This window comes from Triturus cristatus, chromosome 6, assembly GCF_964204655.1.
Source record: "Triturus cristatus chromosome 6, aTriCri1.1, whole genome shotgun sequence".
In the NCBI taxonomy this organism is placed as follows: domain Eukaryota; kingdom Metazoa; phylum Chordata; class Amphibia; order Caudata; family Salamandridae; genus Triturus; species Triturus cristatus.
Genome location: NC_140589.1, coordinates 1,400,949,284 through 1,400,973,041, shown reverse-complemented (window position 1 = coordinate 1,400,973,041; position 23,758 = coordinate 1,400,949,284). Strand labels below are relative to the sequence as shown.

General features: G+C 43.7%; 1 pseudogene; it reads right to left on the bottom strand.

Moving 5' to 3' along the window:
* Nucleotides 1-1,747: 1,747 nt before the first annotated feature.
* Nucleotides 1,748-23,758, bottom strand: part of LOC146821463 (PDZ and LIM domain protein 1 pseudogene) — a 52,015-nt pseudogene continuing 30,004 nt past the window's right edge.

Below are 23,758 nucleotides of genomic sequence, written 5' to 3'. Positions count from 1 at the left end.
TTTTAAGTGGACAAATAGTACTGCCTATTTATTTGTGTCCGCAAGTGCACTCGATAATGTAAATAGCGAATTTGGTGTTACAAGTTATTCTTTTTCTTATATTTATTGCATTTCCATTTGGCTCGGCGATGTTTCTCACATTTTTTCCAATTTTGCAAGCCTTGCAAGAGTTGCATTTAGTAAACCCATTCCGTTGTTCTGTTAACCAGCTGGTTTTTTCTTCCTGAACGAAGTGGCTCTTGACAAGCATGTCCTTCAGAGATGTCGTTTTTTGTATGTTACTGTCGGTCTTATCCCAACTAATTTTCCAATATCAGGGTCTTTTGTGATCAAATGCCAGTGTTTCTTGATTTTGCTCATAATAAGCCCACTCTCTTTGCTGTAGGTAGTAATAAACCTTGGGACTTGTTTCTCATCTTCAGAAGTAGGTTTGGTTTTGGGCATGAGAGTGTCGGCTCGGGTTTTGGCATCAATTCTCTTTTTGTTCCGCTTTAAAATGGACTCAGTATAACCTCTTTGTTTAAGTCTTTCCATGGATTCATGCATTTGTTCCTCCGCGTCTTCTGGTTTTGAGCAGTTACGCTTGAGTCGTATGAATTCCCCAAAGGGAATACTGTCCAACAATGGTTTGGGGTGAAAACTGGTTCCGTGCAGGATGCTGTTGGTAGCCTTTTTCTTCCTGTAAAGTGTTGAGTAGATCTGGTCATTTTCAATGTAAATCAGAGTATCAAGGAATGGAATTTTTGATCTGCTCATCTCATGTGTAAAGGATAGACCGATCTCGTTGTTATTCAATTTGTGAAAGTATGTTTGGAAGTCCCCATCTGTGCCATTCCAGATGAGGAACAGGTCGTCGATGTAGTGGACCCATAGAATGATCTTATCCATCTCCTCTTGATTGTCTGAGTTCCAGGCTACAGTCTTTTCCCACCATCCCATGGTGATGTTGGCATAGTTCACGGAAAAAGAAATGCCCATTGCCGTTCCACACATTTGTTTAAAGAGTTCTTTGTTAAAACAAAAAATGTTATTTGTAAGGCATATCTCAATCATACTAAGTAACATTTGTGTGTGTTTCATTTCAGTGATTTTCCTTTGTTTTAGAAAATAGGTACATGCTTGCAGCCCCACCTCATGTCGTATTGACGTATAAAGTGACACAACGTCTATAGTGATTAGAAGGTATTGGTTGTTCCAAGAAATACCATCCAGGATCCGTAAGAAGTCACCAGTATCCCTGATGTAGGAGCTCATACTCTGAGCTATGGGAGCAAGAAAGTGATCCACATATTCTGAGATATTTTCATACAGTGACTTGCATGAAGAGACAATTGCTCTACCCGGTGGATGATTCAGGGTTTTATGAATTTTTGGTAAAAAATAAATGGTCGGTGTGACCGGAAATTCATTCGTCAGGAATTTAAGTTCTTCTTCATTGATTAGATTTTCCTTGTACCATCCCGTTAGTTTATTCCCTAAGTCATGTATCATTTTGTTCATCGGGTTGGTGGTAATCCTACTGTAATTTGCGGTGTCATTTAATTGCCTATAAGCTTCATCCAGGTAATCCGTGGTGTTTAGAAGTACGGTGTTGCCACCTTTATCTGCAGGTTTTATAGTCAAAGTTTTATCTTGCATCAGATGTTTAATTGCTTCCCGTTCTTTTTTACTTAAATTTTCTCTATTGGTGTTATTTCTGGTGTTTTTGATTTTATTCAATTCTTCAATTACAGCTTCACTGAATTGGTCAAAGCGTTTCCCAGGTGGTAAAATGGGGCAGTACTTTTTTCTTTAACCCACTGTCTGTTCTCTTATCCGTTTCAATTGACAGATGTTCCAAAACTTGTTCTTCTGTCATGTCGTCATCCTCTAGGTCGTATAGGAGGTCAAAAATAGTTTTTAAATCAGTAGCTTGATCAATGTTACGCATTAAATCCGAATTAGATGCGTGCTCATTATTTTGTGCATGAACATTTATAGTTTTTTTGGAGGTTTGGTTGGCATGGACTTTAGCTAGTTTGAGCTTGTGGATATATTTATATAGGTCTATTCTCACTTGTGTGTGATCAAAGTGGCTCTCTGGGCAAAAAGATAATCCTTTGTTTAATGCGGATTCTTCTTCCGGTGTCAGTATGTGCTTTGAAAGATTAATGATTAGATTTACATCATTCATTTTCGGCTTCGTAGTGGATATTGCCTTTTTGCGCTTTGCGCGTCTGGTTTTTCTGTTGCTTGCGAGACATTCTCTCCCCTTCCTCGTCTGCGCTTCTGATACCGTCCGCGGCCTCTTCCTCGTGTTAGGGTTTGATCTACATGCATCAGGCGCATTTCGTCTAAAAAATTGGTTTTTGGTCCTGGTATTGCCCCAGTACTTAGTTCTCCTTCACTGAGGTCCGAATTTAAGTTCTTCTTCATTGATTAGATTTTCCTTGGGAAATAAACACTTGAATTAACCACAAACGGAACATTTGAACCTACCAAGGAAATACTTTTCTTCGCATTGGGGACTACGTGTCCCAGCAGGCACTTGAACAATTACCGGATTAAGGTTACGCCCTCTTAGGGCAATTATGCAAATTAACAAAATGAGGGAACATATATATATATATACAGATATATATATATATCTCACATACATATACATACCAAATCTCACATGTTAAGGTGCCTTTATTAAGAAAAACATACAAACACAGTATAAAATCTCTTAGCTCTTCCTGAATAATACATAAGCATGTCATGTGTTGTGGAGTGCTGGTGGTCAGCCAGAAATAGATACTGGTTTTGTGTAGCATTATTGTGTTTTTTTTATTCTCCATTACTGTAACTGATATGTCAAGGGCATAACCAATATAGAACACAACAACAAAATGTGTTCCAATACCTTTGCACTATGTCTTGAAAACTTTGTATCACTGCTCCAACATACCTCTGGGTCTGATTCACACTATAGAAACCCAAAACAATAAATAAATGAGGAAGTGGAATTGTGTAGCAGATGATACATTATTTTCCTGTCTGAATATGTATCCCATCCATGTTTGTATGTTAAGGTGCATGTGCATGCAGTATTGTTTATCTAAATTAAGATTGTGCAATACCGCTAAGAAAAGAAGCAAAGTGCCCTGGGGGCGCAACAGGTGTGTTGCACCCACTTTCTGAGCTGCCTTGGCACTTTGGTTCTACAGAAGGGGCAGCTGTCCTGCTCCTTCTATAGTATTGATGACCATAAGCACATGTAGCATCAGGTCCATGTGTGGCCCATGCAAATGTGAATCATTTTGCCTCTGCGGCCATACTGTATTATGAACGTGGGCGCAGAGGCAAACATGCCTTTAGGAGGAGTACTAACAGTGCACCACAAAAAGTGTCACACTATCACTGCTTACCGTGAGAGAAGCCTCCTGGAAGGGGCAATGGCATTCTCATTGCACCCACTTGCAGAGGGATGTCTATGGTGTTAGCCATTCACTGCATCCGCCTGCAGGGGTATCGCTGTGCCCTCATAAAAGTGTATGCGGGGCACCACCTACACAGAGAAACACAAAGCAGCTTGGGAGCAGACAGTGTTTCACTAAATGTGCTACCCCTGTAGCAGTGTGAGTTTGTGGCTTCCCCAGTAGCAGGCCACATCCTAATGCACTAACAGCTAGGGAGATCGACCTCAAATCTGGGGAACCGGGTTTGAGTCTCGGCAATGACGTTCAACATCCTGTGATTCTGGATAAATCACTTAAGGACACCTTCATTTTTGTTAGGCATGGGTAGATTATGTAACACAACTGGTGCTCATGTAAAACGCTCTGGTACCCGATACCTTCGGGTCAAATTTGCGCTATATAAAATGAAAAGTGTGTATATATATATATATATATATATATATATATATATATATATTATCTACTGGCGGTCGCCAGTAGATAGTTATAGTTAGGACCGTGTTTCCATAGGAAATCCGCAACATTCTATTTGGAATAACTTTGGCGCCGGTTGACGAATCCTCGCGAAATTTTCAAAATAGGTGGGGCGCTCCACTCCTACCCTGAAAGTCTCGGGGGGGATTCGTCAAGCGGGGGCTGAGAAAAAAGGGGGGTCCCAAAACGCGTTTTCCCCATGCAATTTTCCATAGGGACCTTTAGTCCAAGGTACAGCCCGAACGGCTGAACAGAATTACTTGAAATTTGGCAGAGAGGTAGTCCTCAGCTCAGGGAAGTGCCTTTTGCAGGTCTGGTGTCAATCTGTTCAGTAGTTCCTGAGAAAATCAAAAGTAAAATCATATACATATGTGGGCGGAGCCTAACCACACATCTCATCCTGAGATCTGATTGGCTGTCAGCACTTCATCCAAGAAGTGTTGGCAGCCATCTTGGGACCAATATACATGATAGCACCTCATTAAAAAGCATTGCAGTTAATAGAAGGTTTTAAGACTTTAGTTACATTATAAATCATTTGTTGATGGTACCATACTCATTTTAGGAATTGTGGTATGTTCTAAGGTGATTTCACCATGTGAAAAAGCCTTCTGCTGTGATATCATGATTGAGAGAAAAATATTTTCTCATGCTTTTCCCACAGAGGTTTGGAAGGTGATCTATAAGCTAAACTGAGAGCTTATTTTCTGTAAATTCACATTATCTTTCTCAGTCATGTGAGAATGAAGTCTGACATTCTCAGTAAAACATGTACATCCAACAAGGGCAGAGACTCTCAGTTGATTCCTTTGTGTTCTACTGCAGCTTCCCAGAGTGTTCCAAAGAACAACTAGAGCGCTAACAGTCCTACTTATGATAAACGTATGGCACACCTGAAGCCATCTTGCTTGGATTAAAGTGGTAACTCTTAAAACATTTAATTTAAAAAGGAACAAAATGAGGGGGTTCATTTTTCCATAACAAGTATGATTAGTGCTGCAGAAAGAAAAACTAGGGCACATTTTGACTTCTGAAATCCTCTTTTATTTCATTAAAAAATTCTGACATGCAGACTGAAACATGCACTTTCAATAGCAGCAGCAGTTTTCCCTGGTGAGCAGTAGCTTTACTACAGTGATCTAATGAGCAAAAAGAGTGCTAACATTCTGAATTTATGGCAAATGTGTGACACATCTGAATGCCTTCTTGGTGGAATCAAAGTAAAAAACTGAAAGTATTTCCTACTGAGGAGACTGCAGTAAATGAGGAAATTAGGAAACTTCATAACAAATAAGTCTCCCAAGATGGCCACCAGAGACAAAAGAGCCCAAATGTAGCCCAAATATCACCCAGATGTAGCCCAAGTATAGCCCAATGACAGAATGTCCCAGAGTGTTCTTAAAAACAACTAGAGCGCTTACTGTCTTCATTATGACAAAAGTATGGCACACCTGAAGCCATCTTGATTGGAATAAACTGGTAACACTTAAAACATTTAATTTAAAAAGGAACACAATGAGGGGGTTCATTTTGCCATAGAAATTATGATTAATGCTGAAGAAAGAAAATGAGGGCACATTTTGAGTGACTTCTCAAATCCTCTTCTATTTCATTAAAAAATTCTGACATGCAGACTGAAACATGCACTTTTAATACCAGGAGCAGACTTCCATGGTGAATAGTAGTTTTACTACAGTGATCTAATGAGCAACTAGAGTGCTAACTTTCAGAATTTATGGCAAATGTGTGACATATCTGAATACCTTCATGATGGAATCAAAGTAAAAAACTGAAAGCATTTCCTACTGAGGAGACTGCAGTACATGAGGAAATTAGGAAACTTCATAACAAATAAATCTCCCAATATGGCCACCGGAGACAAAAGAGCCCAAATGTAGCCCAAAATCACCCAGATGTAGCCCAAATATAGCCCAATGACAGAAGTGTGCAAAACACTTATTATTTTGTGTTTTTGCAGTGTTATATAGTATATACTTGTCAAGTATTGGAGTGCTTTACATGAGCATTGGTTACATCACACAAGAACAAATTCATTTTGGTTGTAGACATGGAGAGACTAAGTGATTTGACCAGAATCACAGAATGTCGAGCTGAAGCAGAAACTCCAACCTGGTTCCCCAGTTGCAAAGTCTGCAGTTCTGGAAGTAACACCACATCCTCTCCCCTAAGTGCAACATTTAATCAAGTGGTCAACTGGATAAAAAAACATAAAGATAACAAATAATTTAGAAGTGCTTTGTCGCTATTTGAAAACTCAGAAAATATGTCCTTATTTTAGTCTTTTAGAGCACTAACCATAATTTTGATGCCAATAAGACCCTCTCACATATGTAATTTCTAAAGGAAATGCTCTAGGTATTACAGTTTTGATTACATCAAGATGACGTCAGGCGTTCCACACTTTTGTAATAAATATAGAATGTTAGCAATCTAGTTGTTCATTAGGATACTGTTGAGAGGCAGAGGCCAGGGGCACGGACTCTGAAAATTGAAGGCAGGTAGGAGGGTGCAAAGGCAACAATTTAACCACACTGAGCAGGCAGGAGGGGCCGTGGCAGCACAACAGACTATGGAGGGCAGTGGAAAGGGGGGCAGGGGCAACAAACCAACAATACAGGACTTGCAAGAGAGGCTGTGGCAATGTAATAGACCATTGTGGGCAGAAGGAAGAGGCAATGGTAGTACAACCATACATGCCAACAGACCCGATTCAGCCAGGAAACATCCAATGTTTTTAAGCTCAAATGGGCTTTATTTGATCTGTCTCCTGTTTACAATCTACTCTTTTTCAATGTAACTCAAAGGGGAAAATCAATACCCCAGTTTTTTTTCAAAATCTCCCTCTTACCAAGTTCAAAATGTTCGCAAGTATGTTACATTGGATCATGGAAGGAAATGGGGTAGGGACATGGACTTGGATAACAGAGGACAGGAGGGACATGGAGAGGTGCACCAAACTGACCCTGCAGGGCAGGCATCAGGGTTTGCAGCCGCACAATACACCAAACAGGCCATGCGGGACGGGAGTGCAGCACAACAATCCATAGAAAGCAAGAGGGAGGGGACAGGACCATGCACATGGACAACAGAGAACAGAGGGGCAAGAGGCAATGGTAGCTAGCTGACCATAATGGACAGACAGGAGAGAAAGCTGTAGCATAACAGACCATAAAGGGCAGGAGGGAAGGATCAGGGGCATTACAATGGAACAGACAAGCCAGGAGGGAGGGAGTAGGGGTCTGCACATGTAAACAGAGGGCTGGGGGCAAGGGGGCAGGGCAGGAGCAGCAAGATAGCCATGGAGGTCAGGCAGGATGGGCACTAGAAGCAAGACACACCATGAAGAGCAACAGTGAGACTGTGATGGCATACACACAGACCATGGAGGGAAGGTGGGAGGGGGTCAGGGTCAGCTAACTGACCACACAGGGAAGGTGGGAGGGGCCATGGCAGCACAGAAGACCATGCATGGCAAGTGGGAGGGTTAGTGGCAGCACAATGGCTATGATGGGCAAGAAGGAGGGTGCAGGGGCATGCACAAAGGACGATGGAGGATAGAAGGGAGGGTCAGGACCTGTGCACAGACAAGAAAGTTCAGGGGAAGGGGCCTCAGAACAGACCGCATGGGGCAGGCAGGAGGAGCAGTTGCAGCACAACAGACCAGGGAGGGCAGAAGGGTGTGGCAGTACAATGGACCATGTAGGACAGGAGGAAGAGGATAGGTGCATGGCATGTGGACAGGCAGGGTGGAGGTGGCAGGGACAGGTTACAGTCATCTGACAATGCTAGGCAGGTGTGAGGGGAGTGGCAGCTCAACAGAACACTCAGAGTAGATAGGAGTGGCAGGTCCATGGAACATGGTGGGCAAAAAGGATGGAGCAGGGGCATGCACAAAGACATCGGAGGGCAGGGGGAAGGAGAATAGGGGAAGCAAGCTAAGCACAGAGTTTAAGCAGGAGGTCAATGATGGGGCATAGAATTGGGCAATGGAGGGCAGGAGGAGGGGACTGGTACATCATACTAAATTGAGGGCAGTGGCAGCACATCAGACCATGCATGGCAGGAGGGAGGAGGCTAGTCCATGGATTCACACAGCAGAGGATAGGGAGGAGGGGATGGGGCAGCAAGCTAACTGTTCAGAGAAGGCGGGTATTAGGAACTTTATTGTTTTTAAAACGTGTGTCTGTGCGAACTACTTAAAATATGAACAAGTATGCAGCATAATCTCACTTTTATTCAGGAAGAAGAGGACGTTTGTGACTGTGACTCCGGGCTCACTTGGCAGAAACACCCCATGACCCTCCACCCCCTATCGCAAAATGTAATGCCCGTGAAAAGGGTAGGTGAACACAGTGTTATATAGAACATAGTCCTGAGAGCACGATTGAAAATGAAAACTAGATATAGTGTATGGTATAAACTATGCACCAAAAAGTGTGAAATAAGATGAACCGGGCGTGAAATATAATATGCAATACATTGTGCGCAATGACAGATTCATTGGAGAGCGCGAGATAGCACAGGCACTAGCGCGTGCTATGCGATGTGCGCCTTGGAGTGTAATATGCACAGGGCAGTGTTGTGTAACCTAACTAGTCTCTAAAGTTGTAATATAAAATATGTGCTGGGGAGTGTAACATTGCATATGCACTGTGACAAAGATATGGATCCCAGATTGTAATATGTATGGCATAGCACTGTGCGTTATAACATAGGCATCGAGGAAGGCACGTTAGATGGGGCAATATAACCCGTGCGAAGACAAGTGTGGCATGACATATTCACGGGGTGGTGTTACAGTGCACATGGGCTAGAGAGTGTCATAGCATATGCACTAGCTGGTGGAATACAACACAGAGGTGTGTGGCACTCGGCAGGCAATGGTGGGTGTAACACAGCATTGGGCTCTGCCAGGAGCGCGCTGTGACTCTCAAGTGATGTTCGTCCCCTTTCCAGAGAGTAAAATAAAAAGTATTACACATCCGGCAGTGGATGTGTGTTTTATTAACCGTGAGGGGGGTTTCTTACATAGTTTTGGTCGAATTTTTGTCGAATCCCCTTTGAATGGCTTGGTGTGCATGTGTATTAAATGTGCCCGTCAATAGCTACCCGTGTTTGTATAAATAAACGACAAGGGTGTCTACCGGGATTAGGCACGGTAGGGCATCATACATGTCAGAGCTTTACTAGTGGTGTAAATACATTCCACGTGGATTCATTGTATGCATAGTCGCCTTTTAATGAATATCACTCAGATCGTCATGGTGATAGGTACGTACGGTTTGTCCAGCATGTCCTAGGTGTGTCTATAAATATATATTTTTTAAAAATAATAAAAAACAATGGCTGGCCCTGGGGATTGGGGTCAAAAAAATATAATTAGGAGACAGGCCCTGGGGGATGGGGTCATCAGGGCCAATAAATTAGAATAAGAAGGGGAACCACACAGCCCCCCTTCTTAAAATAAATAAAAGACTGGCATCGTGCCGGAGGCCACGCCCCCTCCTTGCAGCACTCTGCAAACGCGCCCCCCTGGCGAGTTGTAAGTTGGGGAATTAATTCCTCTTCAATACTGAGGGTCCCTGAGGGCCAACTAGCCCAACAGGCATCTCCAGTATGCGCCAGGGAGCTGCGCTGCAGACAGGGGTTCTGAGGCCAAGCCCCTTTTTACACCTCTCTGAAACGCAGCTCTGTGGCGCTTACTGGAGGTACCTAGTGGTCTAGTTTGACCCTAGGGACCCTTAGGATTCAAGAGGACTTAATCTCTCAACTTAGAACAGCCACAGGGCGCGTTTACACAGTGGTGAAGGGAGGGGACGGGGCCTGAGGTGACGTGTGCAAACACGCACTATGGCACGTTTTAAATTGGGGATATAATTTCCCTTCAATACTGAGGGCCCCTGGGGGCTAACTAGCCCACCAAGTGCTTCCAGTAAGCGCCACTGAGCTGCATTGCAGAGAGGTGGTCCAGGCTGTGCCACTTTTTACACCTCTCTGCAACGCAGCTCTGTGGCACTTACTGGAGGTACCTAGTGGGCTAGTTGGACCCTAGGGACCCTCAGGATTTAAATGAATTTAATCTCCCAACTAAAAACGGACACAGGGTGTGTTTACACAGTGGTGAAGGGAGGGGACGGGGCCTGAGTTAACGTGTGCAAAAACGCTCTGTGGCCTGTTTTAAGAGGTAGTTTTAATCCCCCTGCCCTAATATATACTAGGGGCTTACAGAGGAGGTCATGCTAATCACGGGGGACCCCAACGCATAATGTTCCCTAGTGTATGTAGGTGTTTTCACTGTATTCTAAGTGTCTTTTAACATAGCACTGGCTCTAGGACTGGTTAGTCAGACTCAGTTACCACCAGTATCCGTCTGAAAAAGTTGAGGGTACAGGATGATTTTGCAACAAGGATTCTTCCTGCTCTTCTTTTTGTTCTTTCTGCACGTTATCCTTCTTCCTCCACTTTTCTTCGTCATTGAGGACTTCTGTTGCTTCTTTCTGCATTTCTTTTTTTTCTTCCTGTGCATTTTTTCTTCTTTCTTCAAATGTCCTATCTCTGTAGGCATAGTTAGAAATTAGCATTTAAAAAACCTTTGAAATTCACAGAAAAAACCATAGGTTTCAGGCACGTTATAGTTAGGAATTAGCATTTAAAAAACCTCAGAAATTTACTGAAAAAAACATAGGTTTCAGGGGTGTTATAGTTAGCTGGACTTTTCACTTGTACAAAACCATTGAAATTCCCCCGTTATAGTTAGTTCAGCTAACTATAACTCGCGCGCCCGCAATGCACTGCTGATGACGTCACATATTACATCACTCATGACATGGTCAGTGACATCACTCATGACATCACTGATGACATCTCAAATGACATCACTGCTGACATCATCCTTGTGATAGAGTGGCAGACCTCCTCTCACCCTAATATAACCTTTGATACACACATTCAAAAATAGAGACTACAATTTTCAAAACAATGGATATACCAATACCAGTTACAACAACATCTTCAGTAATTCTAAGATCCACATACACATCCACTCATTCACCAACAGTCCTATACAGTCACTCATACATGTACTCACTCATCATATGTACTCATACACCTATACATCCTGTTACACAATGCCACTCATCCATAGAGTTACTCACACACTTAGTCACTCATGCTAATAAAGAATCAAACATCCATTTACTTGCATTTACAGTTATACACACACCACCACACTTACTGCTACAGAAACTTACACATACGTAGTCTTTTAAACAATCACTTATAGAAACACATACTTATTCATACAGGAACTCTTTCAATCTCTCACTCTCACATATACTCACTTATATACACCAATAGTCACATATACTAGTTTAAAACATATGTAGTTACTCATAAAGACACTATTGAGACAGTCATTCACTCACTAACACACCCATACACACACTCATCCACCCATACAGTCCTGCACACATGCTGTCTTCAACACATACAAACAGTGAGTCACTCATTCATGCACCTATGCACTACATAATACCCCCCACCGAACCATGCAGACACTGATACTCAAAAAACCAACTAATAACCTATATAGACACCCATGTAGCTACTCACCAACCCATGCAGCCACTTATACACAAAGTGAGAGACTGATACAGATATTTACAGATTTAAACATTACTCACTAAGCCATGTATTCACTATGATACACTTAATCAGTCAGTTACACAATCAATTTTTCAAAAACAAATCATCCATTTAGACACTTATATACCCATTTATTCTTCCATCGACCTTGAGATATACATATATAAAACATATTTAATTTTCAGAAAAACAGACATTCACTGGATGATAAGAAAAAAGGAGTGTGGTACGCGCACTTCCTAGTTGTTCATCAATAGCTGAATGTTTGCATCGTGCTCCGGGGTATTGCTCTCCGAAATTGAGCGTGTGAAAACGTCAAAGTGCACCCCCAAACTTTGGGGTGTGTCCCCCAGGCACTGAATTGGTCCTCCCGAAGGGGTTTCAAATGTTTATCAAAAGAATTATGTCTGGTTCTTTGTTTTTTTTCAAAAAAACTTTATCGTTTGGATTCATCATAAACGTTTTGTTTAAGATGCTTTGCAATGATCATAGCTTCTGTTGTACACTCCCAATGCATTTCGGCTCTTAGGCCTTCATCAGGGGAAATCGAGTGTGAGAAGCATCACCGTGTTAATCCGTGGCGGTCGTTGGCGCGAAAGCCGTGTAGGCTTTCGCGCCAACAACAGAACAGACATAGAACAGACATAGAACAAAGAACCAGACATAATCCTTTTGATAAACAAGTGATGTCATTTGAGATGTCATGAGTGATGTCACTGACCATGTCATGAGTGATGTAATATGTGACGTCATCAGCAGTGCATTGCGGGCGCGCGAGTTATAGTTAGCTGAACTAACTATAACGGGGGAATTTCAATGGTTTTGTACAAGTGAAAAGTTCAGCTAACTATAACACCCCTGAAACCTATGGTTTTTTCAGTGAATTTCTGAGGTTTTTTAAATGCTAATTCCTAACTATAACGTGCCTGAAACCTATGGTTTTTTTCTGTGAATATATATATATATAAAAATAATAGATCGCACTATTCCAGTCTACACCAGGCGCACTTTTTCAAAGGTGCGCCATGGTGCAAACAGGGACAGTGCGCCCTACGTATAATTCAGGTCCTGGTCTGTTCTCTTCATACAGGTTTAGTTGCCTTCTTTAAATGTCCTGTTGTGTGGATGTACATTTATTTGTGTGATGGCATATTCACATATCTGAATGTGCATTCTTTGGGGCTGATTTTGGTTTTCGATCTGGCCCTGACAATTGCACTAGTGAAAATGTTGAAACCAATCCCACTCTGAAGAAGACAACCATGCCCTTATGGCCTAATTGTAGTTGCTGAGTCATGGCAGACCATCCTACTCTTCCCAGCAGGCTGCAGGACGTGAGACTGCAACTCTGGCATTTGAAAGCAGCCTGGCCAGTATACCTCTGGCACTTGTAAATTGCACCTAACACTCAATGTACATTGTATACGTTGGTTAGAACAGTGATAAAGTACCGCCCAGGGGGCGCTTGCGGCCCTCCTGACCTTCCCATGCGGCCCCTTGGTGAGCAGCAGCACTGGTAGTGCTGAGACAATCTAAACAGCATAACATTCAGATTGGAAGCCCTGCACCACTTGTCTTTATCATATATTTACACATTTGTTCTAAAATAACTTTAATAAATGAAGGCGTTTCTAAAGTCTTTTCAAAATTCAAAAACGTCTATTTCATTAACATGTAGAACCTTTTCACCTTAGTAATTCCAATGATATCATTACATTGAGAGGTCTTTATTTTTTAATGATAGTTTGCAAACATGAATTCAGAAATATTCATGCTTCCAGCGACCCTGACGCTGGACATCATAGTTTATTAAAATTATTAAAAACGTATTAAATTAAACTCAAAGAAGGAAAAGGAGGCAAAGTGGGGTAGAATTGTTTTTTGCCTATGATCACACAATTTGATCAAGTGGGGAAGCCGGGATTGATCCCAGATTTTCTGGTTTCGCATTTTGTAATTCAGCAATTACATGTACATACTTCGCTTCCCCTACACCCCATATTTCCTGACCGCCACCCTTCCGGTATCAGTGCCTGCCCTCTGTCACATGACAGACCACTTTGTGGCCCCTGGGAAAATGTTTGTGAGTACATATGGGTTAGAATAAATCCACATTCGTTTTTCAGAATGTATTTTCATTAAAAGAAATGTACAGGTCATTAAGCCCGATGGGTGTTGCCTGCATAAATATCTGTAATATTTTAACTGAGCTTAACCCCGCATTCTGCACTGAAGCTCTTTAGCCATAACCATGTATTCTGCACACTGTAACATTATGTCTGTATGCATAACTCTGTATCGTTAGAGGGCAAAGGGTGCACGTGTAAGGGTACATGGTTATGGAGACAATTAAAAGTGCAGAGCTAAGTGTGCAGTTATAGAAACAAGGCTTAGGGTTATAGGAACAGTATTATGGCTTCAGGGCGCTTGATTATGGCTTCAGGTCTAAGACTGCACATCTAAGGCTTCACAGTCATGAACACAGGGTTAAGGGTGCTGGGCTAAGAAAGCAGAATTATGGACACAGGTTATGAGCACAGGGCTAATGGCTGAATTGTGTTGTAATAATTTCCATTTTTCCATTTATTGATTCTTTATTTCGGTGTAAGTGCACCATAAAAGAATGACCACATATGATACAAACATTAAACTGGTTTAAAATGTTATAACAAGGATACAAACCACCAATAATTAAAATACAATTGAAGCTAAAAACACAAAATATGATCAATTAACAAGGTCGTAATTACACTTTAAGAAAATTCATCCTTGCCCACCACAGAGTTTAGAAAACGCGATACAGCATAAGTTATATGCAGATCAGTGCTGTATTTTAGGAGCCTAAAAGCTTCTATACAGTGTGTTGTGACAAGGTTTCTCCATAACTGGATCAACCCTCTATGCCTAATTATATGATAACCCTTGCAGAAAAAAAGTACATGTAATTCTGACTCCTCATCCTAGGCAGGACACCCCAATAAGGACCCACAAGACCAATTGTTTGTGTAGGATCTGAAGGGAAGGCAGCCATGCCGAAACTGCGTATACAGTTTTCTGGCTAATGCGGACGGTTTTCATCTAAACATGGCTCAAACTTATACTTGGTCTTTACATCTCAAAATTTTGAGGTAAGAGAGCCAGTGGAGGAATCTGCTTGGAGTTTATACCGTTTACTTTCCCTATAGCTGGTAATTATTGATTTACGCGGGGTACTCACACAGGCTTTTTCAGGGTTTTCCCACAGCTCATATCTTTCAAGGGAGCGAAAACTTTCTCTGATATAAGAAAACCGTGGCATCTTAACTACACCGGGACACCTGAGGACCTCTAAAAGCTCAGGTCTATATTCGACCGGTTTCGGGGTCGCCCAGAGGCGGCGCCAGTAAAACAAGGGTCTGCATCCTGATTCCTCTGCAACTGGTCTCACACTGAGATCCAAACGAAGTGGAACCAAGGGAGTGCTCACAGGTAAGTTAAACAGCTGCCTTATGACGTTGTTCTCTGTTTTGGCAATCAGGGTTGGACAAAGATGCCCCCACAATTCCGCCCCATATAGGGCTGCACTTCTTAGCTGAGTCTTATAGATCACCACAGCAGGGCTTAGTGGCTTGTGAAACGATTTCCTATAAAACTTGGCCAAGCCACCTGTGGTCTGCGACAGTTTAAGATTTGACTTAGCCATTTGGGATTCCCAGGCCATATTTTCATTAAGTGCAACTCCCAAATAATCGGAAGTGGTTACCCTTTCGAGAGCAATACCATTCATACGTGGGCTAGCACGAGTTGATTTTGTGGGGTTGAAGACCATAAATTTGGTTTTATCAAGATTGATTTCCAACCCCCTGGTCCTACAGAACTCACAGAACCCATCCAGTATTCTCTGAATTCCCATGTAATAATGATATCACACTTCATACCCTGTGTGTGGGGCCGATGGGTAGCAGCTGCGTCATGAGGGAGCAGGCGGTCGTCAGTGTTGTATTTCCTGTAATCCTATGTGGGAAGCGTTTGAGTGTTGTGCATGAGTGACTCGAGGGGTGCTCTTCTCTAGGGGAGCACCACTTAGTGTGATGAGGAAGAAGGTGTGAGAGGCAGTTTGTTACGTCAGGAACAAAGACTCGAGATGAATAAACTTGAAAGTAGGTTTAATCCAAATAAAGAAATAAGGAAGCACGAGCGGTTACAGGTCTTCAAGCTCCAGCTGGCTCCTCTCAACTGTCCACTGTTGATTCTTGGGACCGATCAGGTGTTCCAATACAGAACACACTGATCTTGCCAAGAGTTTATATCACAACAACAGAATAGCTTGTGCATGCAAGCACGAGAGCGATGGCAAACCTGGACAGAATACACATGTGAAACATATAACACAGTTCTGCAAATCATTATTATAGGCAGTGATTCACCACCGCAGTACCCACAGGGGTAGTTGGGTATTGTGTGCATTTATACCAAACAAGGAGTAATCGGAGATGGCTCAGTATCCCTTGTGGGACCCTGTGCTAAGCATCAAGGGGTGGGAACGGAAGGGAATGGGGAAGGGCTGGGATGAAGGGGAGAGAACAGTGCTTAATTTGAGCCAGTGGTGTCCAGTACTCGGCACCAGCACTTATGACATACTACGTGGTGGCAATGTTTGTTTAAATTAGAGATGAGCACAATACGAGGTGTTTATTAATCCAATATACATTAATAATGTCTAATGCCTACCCCCAGGCTTTTCTTACTGCTTGAGGAGTCTTGAATCTGAACTATCCCTCTTGTAAGATAGGAGTGTGATGGTTAGTAGTTGTGTTGGTGCGGTCATTGGCAGCACTGGCTGCCCAGCGGTGGTGTAAGCTGCAGTGGCCCCTGACAAGAGCCCTGGCACTTATGTTTTGACAAATTAAGCACTGCTCCTTTGCTTGAAGTGCTGGTGTGTTTAACCGCTCGCTTATAGGAGCGACAGGCCTGATTGTGTGTCCTTGTGAATTCCTGTGTGTATTGTTTCTTCTTTCGGCCTCAGAAAAAGCTCATTTGTACCATGGATTTCGAAGAAGACCCGTCCGTTTTTAGCTTTAGTGTGCCCGGTCGCAGCACGTAAAAGGATTTCACTTTCTGGGAATATATTTATTTGAATGATTTCTGCACTCCACGTCCTATCAAAGCACACATGATGCGCAGACCTCTTTCTATAGACACAAAGAGGCGGCACCGCCTCATCACACTACCCAAAATATTATTCCCTAGCCCCCTCACCGCCACCACAGCGTCCGAGCAGGGACTGGTAACTGTGCTCTGTGGTGGTAACTGGCTCGGAAGCTTTAACCTGATTTACTCACCTAAGAGCCCGATGTCGAGATGTGTAACATGTAGGTCACGGGTTCGGTCCTGCAGATGAATAAATGACCCTCTTTTTAAGTGGCACTACGAACGGCAAAAATCATGCCCTACCAAACGCAATGCAATAAACAGAATCAATGGATCAAAATATCATTTATTTTAAATAAAGATTGAGAAAAAGATGAAAATATAATTTATTTTAAGCAAAGATGAGGAAACCCCTACATTTTAAATCCAGTTGAAAGTCCGTGCCCACCCAGCAGCGACGTAAGCAGAATCCTGTGAATGGACCTCTTGTGACATCATCGGCCCTCCAATGTGATGTCACGAGGTCCAGGCTACCTGCAGAGGGGAGGCCTCGGCCGCAACAGAGACAAAAGGAGAGACCACTGTTGGGAAGAATGTCGGGTAGGATAGGATCTTCTTTCAGGTGAAGATCGGGATCATTTTTGAGACTAAATAATTGGCTTCTCTCAAGAAATTGGACTAACCCCGTGCCTTGCCCGAGCCCCCTTTTAAACTGAAACACATGGCATCGCCCATAGAGGGGTGATGTATGATGACACAATGAAAAGTCTTCATTGTGACGCGTCCTCGGTATACAAGGCTGGTAACCAGGCGGCTGCGGCATTGCACTGAAGGACACCGGACGGAGAGGACCAGTACTGGCGGCTGCAGCTGGTGACATTGGGACGCGGAGCTGCAGGGGCTTCGCAGGCCCCAAACGAGAAGGGGCAGGGGTGGGTCTAAGGGTGCAAGGTGAGTAAATGAACCTCAACCAAACGAAAAGTGAACGTGAAACCAAACTGAAAACGAACTTGAAACTGACTTGAAATTCCAATTCCCTTCCCTTTGACTCCATTCACTTTCCTTTAATGTTCTTCCCTTTACTGCTCGCTCCTATCCTTCCCCATCAACTTAGCTGCCGTTCACCTTTCTGTCTCCTCTCCTTTCAAATCCCTTGAAAACCACCCACATTCTCCTTTCTCTTCCTTTCCTTATCCTCTCTTTTCTTTCCGATTTCTTTCCGTTTTCGTTTTCTCATCCATTTTCTTTTGTCATTGTCTTTTCTATTGTCTTTTCTGTTTTCTTTCCCCTTTTCTTTCCTTCCCATTTTATTTCTCATTGTTCCCCACACATCCCCATCTCCCTTCCCTCCTTACCTATCTGCTCTATCTTCTCCCCTTCTTTTCTCTTTTCTTTAGCCATTCCATTCCCGTTTCTTGTCTTCTCTCTCCTACTTTCCTTCGATTCCTTTCTTCCCTACCTCTTCTATCTCTCCTTCCTTCTCAGTCTTTCCTTTCCCATCACTCCCCTCTTCCTTTCCATTCCCTTTCTCTTACTTCGCCATCTTTCCTCTCCTCCCCTCCAATCGTTCTCTCCCTTCCCCTCCCTTACCTCTTCCCTTCATCCTTCCCTTCCCTTCCCCTCCCTTCCTTTTCCTTCCTGTTCGCCTCTCCCTTCCACTGCTACTCTCCTTCCCTTTCCCTTCACTCCTCTTCCCCTCTTTTTTCCCTTCCCTCCTCCCCCCTCTTCTCCCCTCCCTCCCTTCCTATCATCTCTTCTCGCCCTACCTCTACCCTCTTCTCTCCCTTCCCATTCCCCTTTTCTCTCCTTTTCCCTCTTTTCTCCCTTCTTCCCTTTCTCTCTTGTCTCTGCTTCCTTTTCCCTCTTCTCTCCCTTCTTCCTTTTCCCTCTTCTCTCCCTTCTTCCTTTCCCCTCTTCTCTCCCTTTCCCTCTTCTCTCCCTTCCCCTCACTCCCTCTTTTCTTCCTTCCCCTCTTCTGTCCCTTCCCTTCCATTCCCCTCTTCTTCATTGCCCTCTTCTCCCTTCCACTCTTATCACCATTCCCCTCTTCTCTCCCTCCCTCCCCCTCTCAGTTCCCTCCCGTTTATCTCCCATCTTTCCTCTTACCCATCCTACCCCATCCATCCTTCCCCATCCATTCCCTCTTCTATCCCTTCCCCTTCTCCACGCCCCCTTCCCTCCACTTCCACCCTGCCTCCATTCCCCTCTCCATCATTCCCCTCTTCTCCCTTCCCCTCTTCTCTCTATTCCCCTCTTCTCTCCATTCCCCTCTTCTCTCCCTCCCTCCCCCTCTCAGTTCCCTACCGTTCATCTCCCATCTTTCCTCTTACCCATTCTTTCCCCATCCATTCCCTCTCCTCTCCCTTTCCTCCCCCTCATCTCCCCTCCCCTTCTCCACTTCCACCCTGCCTTCTGCTTCCCTTCGCTCCCCTTTCCCATTCTCTTCCCCTGGTCTCTCCTCTCCTTCTCCTTCCCCTTTTCCTTCCACTCCCTACTTTTCTCTCCCTTCTCTCCACTCCCCTCAAGTCCTTCCCCTTTCCTTTCCTTCCTTTCCCCTTTCTTTCTCTTCCCTTCTCCTCTTCTTCCTCCCCTTCCCCTAATCACTCTTCCCTCCCTTCATCTACCTTCCCTACCGCTTGTCTCCCTTCTCTTCTGTTCTCCGTTCCCTTCCCCTCTTTTCTCCTTCAGCACACCATTTCCTCCTGTCACCTCTCCCTTGCCTCTTCCCCTCTACCTTACTCTCTTCTTCCCTTCCCTCCAGTACTCCTCTCCCTTCTCTCCATTTCCCCCTCTCCCTTTGCCCCTCTTCTCTTCCTCTTTTCTCCCTTCCCCTCATCTCCCTTACCTTCCTCTTCCCTTCCTTCTCCCCTCTTCTCTCCCTTCCCTATGCTTCTCATCTACCTCCCCCCCTTCCTCTCCTCTCCCTTCCTTCCTCTCCCCTTCATTTCCATCCCTTCCATTCCCCTCTACATTCTCTTCTCCCCTTCCTCCCCCTTCTCTCCCTTTCTTCGTCTCCTTTCCTCCCTTCACCTCTCTCTCCCCTCACCTCATCTCATCCCCCTCCCCTTAATCTCTTTTCCCTCACCTTCCCCTCATCTCCCTCCTCTTCCCATCGTCTCGCTTTCCTTTCCTTCCCTTACGCTCATCACCCTTCTCTCCTCTTGTCTCCCTTCCATCACCCTCCACTCTCCTGTCTCCCCTTGTTTCTCTTACCATCTCCTCTTGTTTCTCTTACCATCTCCTCTTCCCTTCCATCCCCTCCCCTCCCTCCCTTCCCCTGTGCCTTCTCTTTCTCTCTTCACCTTGTGGTAAATAAAATTCCTTTACCGGGACTTAATTTGATACAGAAACATAATAAAATAGCTCAGTAAAATGAGAGGCAGAATCCGTGGTATTAGAGGTTCGGAATGGGCTTTATTCCAATGATCGATTATAATCGGTTGCTCCAAGTTCCATCACCACGGGGGTTCAGGAAGTGAAGTACATACTTTATTGACAAGAAATGACTTTTATAGTACATACATTACAATGAAGCGAATGCAGTAGGCGTAACAATTGATAAGGAAAATGACGATTCATATGCGTAACCGAAAATGGGTGTAATAAGGAGTAAAAAGGAACATAATTGGTTATGATGTCATATATAGGTGGATCTATAAGATAATACTTGGCATAGATGCGCGCGCAGCAGCATGACGTGTAATTGACGTGCAACTAGGGGGTGAAGGGGACTTGACATTTAGCTCTACATGTGGAGACAAAAAGTCTGGGGGGTCAAGTCAACCTAATCCCAAATCATATCTAACATCCTATGTTTAAAGAACTATGTTATCCACAAAAGAAGGACTCTCGGACAGAATCTATTCTATACTGACTGTGCGTGCGTGTACAAGCGTCTAAGTGTCTACACTGAATGCGAGGGGGTAGGAATATTCCATGGTAACGGGGCTATGAATTACTTGCATGAGGACAGAGAAGCCGGGCCTTTGCTCGGTCGCTGGAAGAATGTTTACTTAAACTGCTAGACAGGAATGCATCGGCTAAGGAGTGAAGCAGATAATTCGAAGGTGAAATACAGTTCTTGGCAGAGAATAGGCTGATGTCAGGCTTCGTGAGCCGCGTAGGGAATGAGACAAAGTTCATGGTCACAGATGCAGGCTCAGACTCGAGTTTTCAGAGGCAGAAGGCAAGAGGAGTTTGATGACAGAATCAGGGCCTACTTGCCTGGACTGTAAAATGGCATAAGTGAACCATACAAAGCCGGTGGCCTTTCATATTTAGGAATGGAATGTCCGGCCTATTCATGGCGGATCTGACAGAGGACATGTTGACGGTGGACGCACATGTATTTGCGTCTTCATAACTGGAACTGGAGGGAACATACATGTACTTGTGACATGCACATAGAACCGTTGGGGTCCAAGATAGGGGACATAACTGACCAGAAAAATCCATATTTCCACATTCCCTCCTTGTCCCCTACTTGCCCGTTAAGAGATATCAATCTTCATCAATCCATTGATCTGTTCATATAACATCATCTGTTCTTCTTTCTTCTTCCGTGACGAATGAAATCTTGGTGGTGGAATACACGATGTGGCACACAGACCACAAATCGCTGGTCCACATTGTAGACATAGACAGCAACTGAATAGTATGAGAAGGCCAATACCTAGGAAGGATAAAACTCTCCATCCCCAGGCTGATATCACACTCCAAAACCAACTGGACCAAGTCCAAGTGCCTGGGTTCTGGTGTATCTGGTTTACAATCTTATGAAGGCGAGTGATGGCTTTATATACAGATGGCGAATTTTCTGGTATGAATACGCAGCAGCTTGATCCGATGACCCTACAAGCTCCGCCCCTATCAGCTAGGATGACGTCAAGGACAAGACGATTTTGAAGCACAACAATCCGCATAGCAGACTGCTCTTCTGTTAAATTGCCTAAGGCGGAAATAGTCTCATTCACTACTGCTTCAAGGGTTCTAGTTAATCTACGTATCAGCTTACTATTAGTAACAGTACCTATATAGGGAAAGATGCCTTTATTAAAATCTACATACTTGTCCCATGCCGTCTCAGTGTAATCGACAATGGGGAGATCTCTCCGCTCTCTGTTGTGTACTAAATGAATATTTCTATAATAATCAGGAGGAGCTAGGAAAACAGGTGGCAAAAGGAATGCAATGTAGCAGGTACCATCCCAATCTAGAGGTAGACGCATATATGCAGTCTGACCACATATAAAGTAGGAGTGGCGATAAGCTCTAAATGAAGATTTGCCTTGATCACTGAATTCTACTATAGTAGTGCATTTACTATGGCCCATATGTATGGAACCAACCTTTCTTACACACAATTCACCCTTTACTGGGAATACTGACATGGTGGGCAAAATTAGTTCAACTTCGGATTCGACATTCAGAATCATGAGATTAGGTGTAAAATTACCTAATCCATATACTTCATTTTCTAGATCAGTTCCTGTTCTTTTGGGGCGACCCTCCTTGTCAGGGTAGCAGACCTTGAGTAAAACTAGGTTCAGGTTTCCCCATACCCAATGATCTTGGTAAACTGCTGTGTCTGAGTCTATGGAATTGATTAAACTAAACCATGCTCCACAGGAGCCATTATGTGTAAATGGATGTGGAAAGAAAGGCAGGACTCCTTCATAATTCTGATAGGGAGGGAGCCGGCCACACACCCAACAATTAGTGGCATTACTAGTCTGATGGGAATGATGTAACATACTAATGAAAGTGTTATTGCGCAGCGCAAGTCTATAAGACAATTCATGCGGAGGTAAGTCACTAAAAGAATGTTCAGCAGTAACATTATAAACATGTCTAGAAATAGGGTAATATATGTGCAACAATATACTTGCAGTAATTATTAAAAGACTCAAGAAAAACAAGATTAATAATGTCACTATGCAGTGGCTACGCAGTGATTTACAATACGCCTGTCGTTTCAACATTTTCCGGGTGTTTTCTCTACTCAGGTCCAAGGGATACATGTCAGAGACAATTCAACCGCTTCACCTTGGAGAGGACTTAAACAATCAAATTGCTCGACTGGTTGGGCCTAAGCTTTAGTTTATAGTGTTCAGAGTTACTCTGTTCAACAAAAGGAAGTTTTGAGTCAATGGGTGAAGACACACGAGGTGGGCTGTTTACATCTGCAGGAAGTCCATGAAATTTCTTGATATGACTTGAATGAATCCAGCCTTTTCTGCCTTCAATCTTCACGGCTGTTCTTGTGGTCAGCAGGACCAACTTGGGTGACTTCCACCTGGGCTCCAGCTGAGTCTTTCGGTCGAAATTCCTCACAAGGATGAGGTCCCCCGGAACTACGTCATGGGGTTTCACCTCAGTGTTGTCGGGAAAGGCTGCAGCTACCTGTGAACGACAAGATTGTAGTGCAGACATCAAGGAAGCCAAGTAATCTGTCAGCATATTACAGTCAACATCAGTTATTTTGCGTGGTATGGGCGTCCCCCACATATTCGGTGGTCTACCGAAGATCACCTCATACGGGGATAGCCCTGTTCGAGAGTGTGCTACCATTCTCATGTAAAAGAGTGCAACTGGTAACGCTACTACCCAGTCGACACCTTTCTCTCTGCATATTTTGGACAATCTGATTTTCAGTATCTGGTTATGTCTTTCTACGAGACCTGCTGCCTCGGGGTGTCGGACACAGTGGAATTTCCACTGATATCCTAACAGAAGTGAAACATGTTTCATTAATTCGGATGAGAACGGCTGGCCGTTATCTGAGTGAACAACACGTGGTAAACCGTATCGTGGGAAGAATTCTCGAACCAACTGTTTGGCAGTAGTCGAGGCAGTGTAATCTGAAACCGGGTATGCCTCTGTCCAACGGGACAGAGCGCAGACAACTACGAGAACATATTTGAATCCTCGACATCGTTCCATCTGGATATAGTCCATCTGAAGTACTTCAAAAGGGTGATTAGGAGGATGAAATCCACCCTGTTCTACGGGAACGCTTTTTCCTGGGTTAAACTGGCAACAGATCATAC